The sequence below is a fragment of the Lipotes vexillifer genome, unplaced genomic scaffold (assembly GCF_000442215.2).
Source record: "Lipotes vexillifer unplaced genomic scaffold, Lipotes_vexillifer_v1.1 scaffold195, whole genome shotgun sequence".
In the NCBI taxonomy this organism is placed as follows: Eukaryota; Metazoa; Chordata; class Mammalia; order Artiodactyla; family Lipotidae; genus Lipotes; species Lipotes vexillifer.
The window spans coordinates 2421237-2432046 of NW_006799532.1; the positions used below are offsets into that span (position 1 = coordinate 2421237).

Sequence of the window (10810 nt, forward strand, 5' to 3'; positions counted from 1 at the left end):
GCGGCATGTGGGATCTTCCCGGACCGGGGCACGAATCCGTGTCTCCTGCATCGGCAGGCGGACTCCCAACAACTGCGCCACCAGGGAAGCCCTATTTTGTTTTTTAATTTAATTCTAGTCCTTAATAACAGGGACTATGTCTTATTTTTGTATTCTCTAAGAACCCACCACAATGCCTTGTAAAGAGTAACAGCTCAGTAAATAAAGATGATTTACTTTAAGATAATCTGTCAAAAATAATTTGCCATTTTTAAGTAGAGCCCACAAGTAAAACAAGAATGTTATTTCCTGTGTGGGACTGCATCACAAGGCCTCCATCTTGAGAATAAATTCCTTACAGATTGGGACAACTGGTGTAGATGTGAAAGCGATTTTTGAGCCTTGAACTAACTCCTAGGAAACCAGATGAAAGCAGGTGATTTTGTTTTTTAAATGAAATCTTTAAATAAAAGTTGTTTGTTGATTTTTGTCTATTTCTTTTAAATTTGGTTTATCTCTTTAGATAATTAAATATTTTACCTGGTAGTTTCCAGGTAATAAAAATTTAGCCATAACTTCATTCAGTATCCAGAAATTGGTACCGTCTTAACACTGTGCTAGGATAGTCATAGGATTAAAAACACAAAAGATAATTTCCCTTTCTTGAGAGACTTACAATCTGAAGAAAATAATTTAAAAATACAGTTTAGGGCTTCCCTGGTGGCGCAGTGGTTGAGAGCCCGCCTGCCGATGAAGGGGACACGGGTTCGTGCCCCGGTCCGGGAAGATCCCACATGCCGCGGAGCGGCTGGGCCTGTGAGCCACGGCCGCTGAGCCTGCGCATCCAGAGCCTGTGCTCCGCAACGGGAGAGGCCACAACACTGAGAAGCCCGCCTACCGCAAAAAAAAAAAAAAAATACAGTTTATATATCTAAATTTTAGCAATAAAGCTGTAAAAATATGGACATAAAAACAGGAGTCAAAGTATACACAGTCGTAGTTCTAAGGATATTACAGATAAATGAAAAGCTACTATTTTATTTTCTGCACTATCCAATTTACTTTTAATTGCATACCTATTCCATAATTATTTTTTATCTTTTGAATCAAAGTACAAACTTATCAAGGACAAAAAACAGATATTCTCCCTTTCATTTCCAAAGAAGAGCAAACCTTAGTCAATCAGCATTAGAAGTTAGTTTAAAAATCACTACACTGGGGCTTCCCTGGTGGTACAGCTGTTGAGAGTCCGCCTGCCGATGCAGGGGACGCGGGTTCGTGCCCCGGTCTGGGAAGATCCCACATGCTGCGGAGCGGCTGGGCCCGTGGGCCATGGCCGCTGGGCCTGCGCGTCTGGAGCCTGTGCTCCGCAACGGGAGAGGCCACAACAGTGAGAGGCCCGCGTACCAAAAAAAAAAAAAAAAAAAAAAAAAAAAAAAAATCACTACACTGAGAATAAAGTCAAGATTCTTCATAGTGTTTTTAAATGTTACTGCTAAAATCAACACTTAGAACGACTTTCCCTGTGCTTGAAGAAAGGGGAGAACAGGTGCTGTTTCCTTAGTTCAGGAGCATCTGATTGTTTTTATACTTCTTGAGTTAATAAGAAGTGAACTTATAATCACTTGATTCAACATTACAAGTTTGATGTAAACTCAAATTTGATTTCCTGTAACACGTATATGACAAGTTAACATATTCCCTACTATAAACAGGAAAACACGCATCACAGTCTCAAAGTTAAAGGTTATATAACCATGTCTCACTGTAGCTAAAATAGATTCTACAGAACTTCCACGAGAAGGAGGCTATTTAAATCCACATATGTCACTTTTCTTCCCCATAAAACACTGCTAAAACTGTAGTAAAGAGGTAGATACTTAAGACACAAACGCCTAGAAAGTTAAATTCTAGGCCAGCAATGGAAAGAGCCAATCAATAACCAACCTGATTTACTTCCTCCAGAAATAGTGGTACCCACTACCTCTGAAGGTTAGGAGGGAGTTAAAGGGTGTTTACAGAGCAGCTACATCATTAGATAGATAGATAGATAGATAAATAAATAAATAAATAAATAAATAAATAAATAAATAAATAAAAAACTCAACAAACCCAAACATAATGGGATGCAGCTAAAGAAGTGTGGAGGAACATTGATAGCTATAAATGCCTATATTTATTTTATTTTTAATTTTTATTAGTTTTAGGTATAAAACAGAGTGATTCAATATTTTTGGACATTATGAAATGATCACCTCAATAAGCCCAGTTACCATCCCATTGCCATACAAAGCTGTTATAATATTACTATGTTCCCTATGTATACATAACATTCCTGTGACTTACCTACTGTAATAGCTGGAAGTTTATACCTCTTAATCTGCTTCACCTATTTTGTCCATCCCTCCACCCCACCTTCCCCACCTCTACAAACTATCAGTTTGTCCTCTGTATCTATGAGCCTGTTTTGTTTCTTCATTTGTTTTGTTTCTGAGATTCCGCATACAATTGGAATCATACAGTATTTGTTTTTCTGTGAATTATTTCACTTAAAATACTACCCTCCAGATCCATCCATGTTGCTGTAAGTGGCAAGATTTTACTATTTTTATGGCTGGGTAATATTTCACTGTATATACACATCATCTTCATCCAGATGCCACATCATCTTCATCCATTCATCAACCAACGAACATGTACCCAGGCTTCAAACTATACTACAAGGCTACAGTAATCAAAGCAGTATGACACCGGCACAAAAACAGAAACAGATCAATAGAACATAATAGAGAATCCAGAAATAAACCCACACACATACGGTCAATTAATCTACAACAAAGGAGGAAAGAATATTCAATGGGGAAATTCAGTAAATGGTTTTGGGAAAAATGGACAGCTATATGCAGAAGAATGAAACTGTACCACTTTCTTACACCACGTATAAAATTAAACTCAAAATAGATTTAAGACATGAATGTAAGACCTGAAACAACAAAAATCTTGGAAAACAACATAGGCAGTAACCTCTTTGACATCAGCCTTAGCAATATATTTTTGGATCTGTCACCTCGGGCAAAGCAAAAATATACAAATGGGACTATATCAAGCTAAAAAGCTTCTGCACAGGGCTTCCCTGGTGGTTGAGAGTCCGCCTGCTGATGCAGGGGACACGGGTTCATGCCCCGGTCTGGGAAGATCCCACATGCCGCGAAGCGGCTGGGCCCATGAGCCATGGCCGCTGAGCCTGTGCATCCGGAGCCTGTGCTCCGCAACGGGAGAGGCCACAACAGTGAGAGGCACGCGTAACGCAAAAAAACAACAACAACAACAACAAAAAAAAAACCTTTTGCACAGCAAAGGAAATTACCAACAAAATGAAAAGGTAGCCTACTGAATGGGTTAAAATATTTGCAAATGGTATATCTGACAAGGGATTGATATCCAAAATATATGAAGAATTCATACAATTCAATATAAAAAGGCAAATAAGCCAATTTAAAAATGGACAGAGGATCTGAAATAGACACTTTTCCAAAAAAGACATACAGATAGCCAACAGGTACATGTAAAGGTGCTCAATATCACAAATCATCAGGGGAATGAAAATCAAAACCAGAAGGAGCTATCGCCTCACACCTGTCAGAATGATTATTGTCAGAGACAAGAAGCAACAAGGTTTGGTGAAAATATGGAGAAAAGGAAACTCTCGCGCACTGTTGGTGGGAATGTAAATTGCTGCAGCCACTATGGAAAAAAGCGCTGAGGTTCCTCAAAAAACTAAAAACAGAACTACCATACAATCCAGCAATCCCAATTCTGAATATTTATCTGAGGAAAATGAAAACACTAATTTGAAAAGGTACATGCACACCTATGTTCATTACAGCCCTATTTACAATAGCCAAGATGTGGAGGGTATCATTTTCTTAATAGCTCATCCTCTGGTGCTTCTCTTCAAAGAACCTAAGTATTAGTTTGGAAGAGTGTTTTTATACAATTCTTCATATTATCTTTGTTTAGCCTTGAACTCACTGAATCTTTTCCACCAAAACTCAAGAATCTGAGGAATAAAGGGAGGGGGTGGCAATCACATGGGGAAAATAACTTCCAGGAGCCCATCTGAATGGGAGAGTTTGCTCTTTACTCAAGGGTCATTTGGTGGCATGGAGAAGAAAGGAAGCTGCTGATGTGAGACCTTTTAGTGGTTCAGATGCTGCCCTACCCCACTGTGTCAATGTCTTAAAGTGCTGCCCTGGACAGAGTAGGGGAGAAATACTCTTCACTTTAATTTGGTGCTTTGAAACAATCCCCTTTCATGGAGCCAGTAGGATTCTACATCCCGTATACCTGTCTTGACATATTATACAACTCAAGAACAACAGTAAAATATGCTCTCAGTAAGGAATCTTCTCAAGATGTATAAGAAGGCAATGTTTCTTATTTTGTACGTTTGGGTGAAATTGAGTCACTGAAGAAACTGAAGAGCACAGAGCTTTAATATACAGGGAAACTTAGATCTATCCTAAAAATTGGGGATTATTTTATCTGCATATTTATGATTGATTATTTGGAAAAAGATGGAAGAATCTTTTCCCCAGATTCTACCTCGTCTTTGCAAATACTAAGGTACATGGCGAGTTCCCTGAGTAGTAACTCTGCATTACTCTTAATATCCAAACAGCTGGAAGGAAATTTAAAGGTCATCTATTCTGATCACTCATATAACATATAATAACTACACAGCATTCCTGACACACAGCCATAACTGTTGAAAATTATTCACGAACAGGAAACTTACTACCTCAAAAAGCCATTCAGTCCATGTTTGGGCACTCCAATAGTTAGAACAGACTTTCCGGACTTTCTCAGCATAATTTCCATTTAATACCAAAGGCAGTACTTCTAAGGAACAGATAGCTAAATGTGACTACCTTTAAAAATAATAATAAATCTAGCAAAAATATCCTTGCATCTGTAAGGATAGGCTAGATTATGCTGCAGTAATAAACAACCCCCAAATCTTAGGAGTTCAATACAACAAAGGTTTATTTTGTTTACACGTTTTGCAAGTAGGAGGTACCACTCATCTTTATCACTTGGGGACGCAGGCTGACATTGTCTCCATCTCCGCCATCATCACATGCTGCCACGATCAATGCAGAAGAGGGAGTTGCACAGTGGCTGCTGAAGCATTTATTTGCCCACAAATAACATAATGGCTATTGCTCACGTTAAAGTGAGTCATAGGACTGTGCTTAACTTCAAAGAGGGTAGGAAAGTGCAGAGAGCTCAAAATGTTTGGGGAGCAAAACTGATCATTACTTTTCTGGGTAAAAAGCAAAATATTACAGATAACGTTAAATGACAGAGGAATAATTAGGTAAAACTACTCAAAATACACACATCACAAAGATTTGCTTGTCTTTTATGTATGGAAAACTTTTAGAACTCAATTAAAAAAAAAAAAAGAGAGAGAGAGCGTTAATTACAATATATGATTGAATAAAGGGCCTGGAAAGAGAGGACTGAAAAGCAGAGAGAGAATATTTTAACAGATACGGCCAAATACTCAACCTCACTGGTAATGGAAGACTGACACAGTACTTGTAAAAATAAAAGCTAATACTTACTGAATAACTGCACTGTGTCAGGCACTGTACTTACAATTTATACACATTATCTGAATATTTCCCCAACCTTGCTACAAGGTGAGTACCATTTATTAATCCACTTTAGAGATGAGGCTTAGATCTATTAAATAAACTTCCTGGGGTCATGCAGCTTGCAATTATGGAGCTGCATTTCAAATCCAGGTGTGTCTGACTCCATGATAGGTACTAACCTCTAATCCATATTTAAATATGAGTGAAAATTATAATATGAATGAAAATTACAATTTTCACCCATTTTTTAAAGTTACAATGCCAGCACTGAAAAAAGAATGAAATCTGATGGATAGTGTAGGTACAAATTCTTAAAATCTTTCCAGAGAATATTTAAATTGTAAAAAAATATTCCCTGTGCACACTCTGAGTCATCAATTCTACTTGTAGTAATCAAATAGATCACTTAAAATATAAGGAAATAATCACAGTTGGGAGCAAAGACACACTGTTTGAGGGCCAATTCTGAAAGCAGGAGCAACAGAGTTCCTGCCCTTACGGCACTTTCAATCCTGCAGTAATAATGAAAATATCAAAGTCACTCTCCTCATTCAGAAAAGCTCAGGCATGGAAAGTACCCACTAAACCACATCTGTGTTATCCATTGTGTCCAAACTAGATTCCCTGTACAAAAAATCTAATAAACTCATTCGGTTTTCTTGTGTGATTTGCTCCCACTTTTTTGTCAATTCTACTATGTAAATGTTTCACCACTGCCCAGATTCCTCCAACATTTACTGAGCACACTGTGTAAAGTACTGGGGAAAACTAGATAAACAGATAAACCACAGCTCCTCTTTTCAAAGTGTTTAGCCTAGTGGAGATTTTCCACGCAATATGGTAAAATGCTCTGATATTACATATTACCTGGGGTACAAAGAGACAGGGAAGGCCTCTACCCCATCCTCAAGCAGTCAAGGAAGACTTCCTGGAGGAAGAGGTGAACGATTTATCAGAGGTAATTTAATTGAGGTAAGGATAGGTTTGAGTTAGCCAAGTGAGAAAGGTTAACAGTCATCCAGGCCAGGGAAGCAGAATAAACAAAGCCATAGAGGTATGAAATGGCATCACAGGGGTTCATTGTGCCAAACTTTTGTGGTCTTATCTGTGGGTGTGACTTTGAAACTCCTGGTGCTAAACTTTGGAGGAGAAATAAAATAGGAAAACTTGCACCTTGTTATCTCTAGCCTGTTAGTAAGACTGTCATTCAATGAAAGATTAAAAAATTGTCTCATGACTATGTTTTTTCTTGTCGCTGCTCGCCTTAAATTCAATACAACACCACGCATATTGATTTGGGATTTGAACGTGCTATATTATTTAAAGAAAAGGGCAGGCCGAAAATGTGAGGTGATAAATCAAAAGCTACCAGAACCTCTGCACTTAACGGGCAAAAACAGGAGGTCCCTTTTAAATGCGAATGTTGTTTACTGGTATGACGAATGGGCTTTAAGCTCCATTCCTCTGAGCATTCTTTTTATTATGACTATTAAACGATGGTTGCAAATGAGCCGCATTACTTCCCACTGAGACTCATTCCAGGGGTATGGAGGTGAAAGGCTGCCCAGCCTGGGAGAACTTTGCTGGCTTTTCTCTAATATGCAGTGTCCGCTGAAAGCACTGTTGACTCATCAAGAGCCTATCCTTTGTAAGAAAGAGAGCATTGACCTTAAGAAACCAGAAGAAACATGAATTTTAAAAAGGTACCCAAGACAATTACAAACTGGGATCATGAAGAAACTGTACACCTGGGATTAATATGACATAGTGAAAACCATTCTCCAATTTCACAGGCATCTTTGTGGAATCATATAGCCGTTTATATAAAAATTATAGGAGAGTACAACCAGATATTTATAGTTACTTAAAATTTTAATTTTGAGACAACTGCATATTCCTAAGCAGTTTGAAAAAGTGAAAGCAGCTCTTCTGCCCCTTTCCCCTTTGCCCATTTCTGTTCCCCTCTAACCTTAAAAGAACTTAATTATAGGAATGAGATCACTAAACAATTGAAACTAAGTTGGACTTATGCTCTCCTGAAGGCACACCATGCCTTGTTTAACCTATTGATTCTTTTCCTAGATAAAAAGAAGTAAGAATGAGGAATTAAGTGGCTAAAAACCGACTAGCTCTCCACCCAGCAACAGCCCCCTCAGAAGTCCTGCAGGCAGATCACGCAGGCAAGATAACAAGTGAAGGAAATCAGCCAGTCTGCACTCAATGGAGAATGAGGCAGAAGCCAACCTCCCGCCTTGATGACTCACTGAGATTCTTCCCCCTCATGTTTCCCTTTAGAAACTGTCATGGCTGAGCAGAATTTTTGGAGTTGGTCTCTGGACACGAGTCCACCATCTCCCCAGATTGCCGGATTTTCTTATTAAAGCACCTTTCCTTTCTACTGATACTTGCCTCTCAAATGATTGGCTTATGAGCAGCGAGTGGCCGAACCTGGGTTTGGTTACAAAAGTAGTATAGAGAGATACCATGTCCCCTTTACCCTGATGCTCCCAATGATGGCATCTTCCGAATCTCTAGTGCAATGTCACGACCAGGATACTGACGTTAATGCAGTCAAGATACAGAACATTTCCATCACAAGAAAGATTCCTCATCTGCCCTTTTATAGCCACAGCCACTTCCCTCACATTCCCCTCTACACTCTACTCCCCCCTCCTCCACTGTCTTCAATCTCTGGCAACCACTGATCTGCCCTCTGTTTCAGTAATTTTGTCATTTCAAGAAAGTTATATAAAAGGAATCATACCTGGTACAATTCTTTCAGATTGATTTTTGACCCAAGCATGATTCTCTGGAGATCCATCCAAGTTGCTGTGTGTATCGATAGGGTGTTGCTTTTTACTGCTGAGAAGTATTTCATGGTATGGATGTACCACAGTTTGTTTAATTGTTCATCATTGAAAGACAGGTTGTTTCCAGTTTCTGGCTATTACCAAAAAAGCTATGAAAACTTTTATCAGTTTTTTGTGTAAACATAAGTTTTCTATTTCTCTTGAATAAATATCCAGGAGTGCAATTGCTGGATCATACAGTAGTTGGATGTTTAGTTTTTTAAGAAACTGTGAAATTGTCCTCCAGAGTGGCTATACTGTTACATTCCTCCCAGTAATGTATGAATGACGCAGTTTCTCTACATCCCTGTGTTATCATTAATTTTTATTAAAATAACTCTAATAGTAAGTAGTTATGTCTTATTATGGCTTTAAGTTGCATTTACCTGATGGATAATAATGTTAAATATATTTTCTTGTGCTTTTTTGTCATGTGTACATCCTCTTTGGAGAAATGTCTCTTCAAGTCTATTGCCCATTTTCTAATTGAATTATTTGTTTTTACTATTGAGGTTTAAGAGTCCTTTATATATTCTAGATACTCATCTTGGATGGTGGTTAGCAAATATTTTTAGCTTCTTTTCAGCCTTTTAACAGCACGTTTCATAGAGCAAAAGTTGTTAATTTGATCAGTCCAATACACCAATTTTTCTTTTTATGGGTAGTTCCACTGGTGTCAAGTCTAAGGACTCCTTGCTTCACCCTATATCCTAAGGATTTTCTCCTATACTTTTGAAAAGAACTCTTATAGTTTTACATTTTATATGATACATTTATGATACACTTTGGTTTCAATTTTTATAAGGTACTATGTTGAAGCTTTATGATTGTTTTCTTGCTTATGGATGTCTAATTGCTCTAGTACCATTTGTGGAAAAGGCTATCCTTCCCCTATTGAATGGCTTTTGCAAATTTGTCAAAGCTGGGCTTATTTGTCTCTGTCTATTTTTGAACCCTTCTGTTTCACTGATTTACTTGTCTATCCCTTCTCCAAGTAGCTTTGATCACTAAGCTATTATTAATTGAGTAGACATTCTTTCCCCTTTATTCTTCTTTCTTAAAACTGTTTTAGCCATTCTAGTTCCTTACCTTTCCATTTAAATTTCATGTTTTTTTCCTACATAACTGCCCCCCCCCCCAAATCTTGTTAGGATTTTAAAAGAAAGTGCATTAAACCTGTATATCAATTTGGGAAGAACTGGAACCTTTACTATGTTGAATTTTCCAATCTCCATTTATTTAGCTCTTTGCTTTCTTTCATCACCCTGAGGCCCTCCTGGTTTCTGATGCTGAAGCAGATAATACTGAATCTTAATTTCAGGACTTACACCACAATAATGCCCAGGGTTTTTAGTTGTATTTCATATGAGAATAGGGAAAAAAAACATCTACTCCACGTTCCTGGAAGCGGTCTTTATAACTTAACCATACAATTGCTAAAGAAGTTTTAACCTCTTCACTAGTATGCCACAGAGCACCGTGTTATAGCCCAACTGCTTTCTCCCTCTAAGCAAATGATATTGTTGTCCATATTTACCAAATATTTAACTCTTGTTTATAGTATAATTCACTCCTTTGCGCCAGTGCTAAGTAACCACCTACTTACCCCTCTAATATTTTTCCATTTTTCCCCCAAACCACTGGAAACTTTATTACAAAGAACTAGAGTGGCTTGCCTCGTTTTGCAGTCTGCCCACTGCAGAACTACAAATACTTGGGGGACAAGAAGCTGATTAAAGATCAATCTTAAATGAAGTAAAACAACTTTGGAATCTCAAAGGGAAAAGAACATTTAATTTACCAACCAACCAACAAGAAAATCTACTTACAACTTTACAGAATCCCTCAGTTTCTCAAAAAGCGAGGTCGTATTAATAACAGCACACTGGATTAAAGACTAACAGTTAATCAGCATAAAGCAAATATATAATGGTAACATTTCTGCCTTAAGAAAGCTATTAATTGATGCCAAAATTATTTTTAGGTGCTATTTAAGAGTCAATTTAAGCTGAATCTGCTAGAAGATATGGATTTTTCCTATTTATTTCTCTATTTATTTACTTAGTAAAATTGGTAATAATAAGGAAACTTTATTTTAACATGCAAAGTAACATATTCTCCTTCTAGTGTATGATGATATAAAACCCCAAAGAATAAAATGTTCAAGGCTAAACTACATTAACAAGAGCATTATTAATCCTGGAAATTACAAAACCTGGATCTACAAATAAGTAGTCAAATTTAATACTTCTAATTTCATAAATGTTAAGCTGTTCCTCGAGAAAAATATGGGAGCAAAAAAAGGAAAAGAGGGAAAGA

At 37.6% G+C, this 10810-nt stretch overlaps 1 pseudogene; it reads left to right on the forward strand.

The window, feature by feature from the left end:
* The first annotated feature begins 6479 nt into the window (after positions 1-6479).
* LOC103084863 (nitric oxide synthase-interacting protein pseudogene) overlaps positions 6480-10810 on the forward strand; it is a 9799-nt pseudogene continuing 5468 nt past the window's right edge.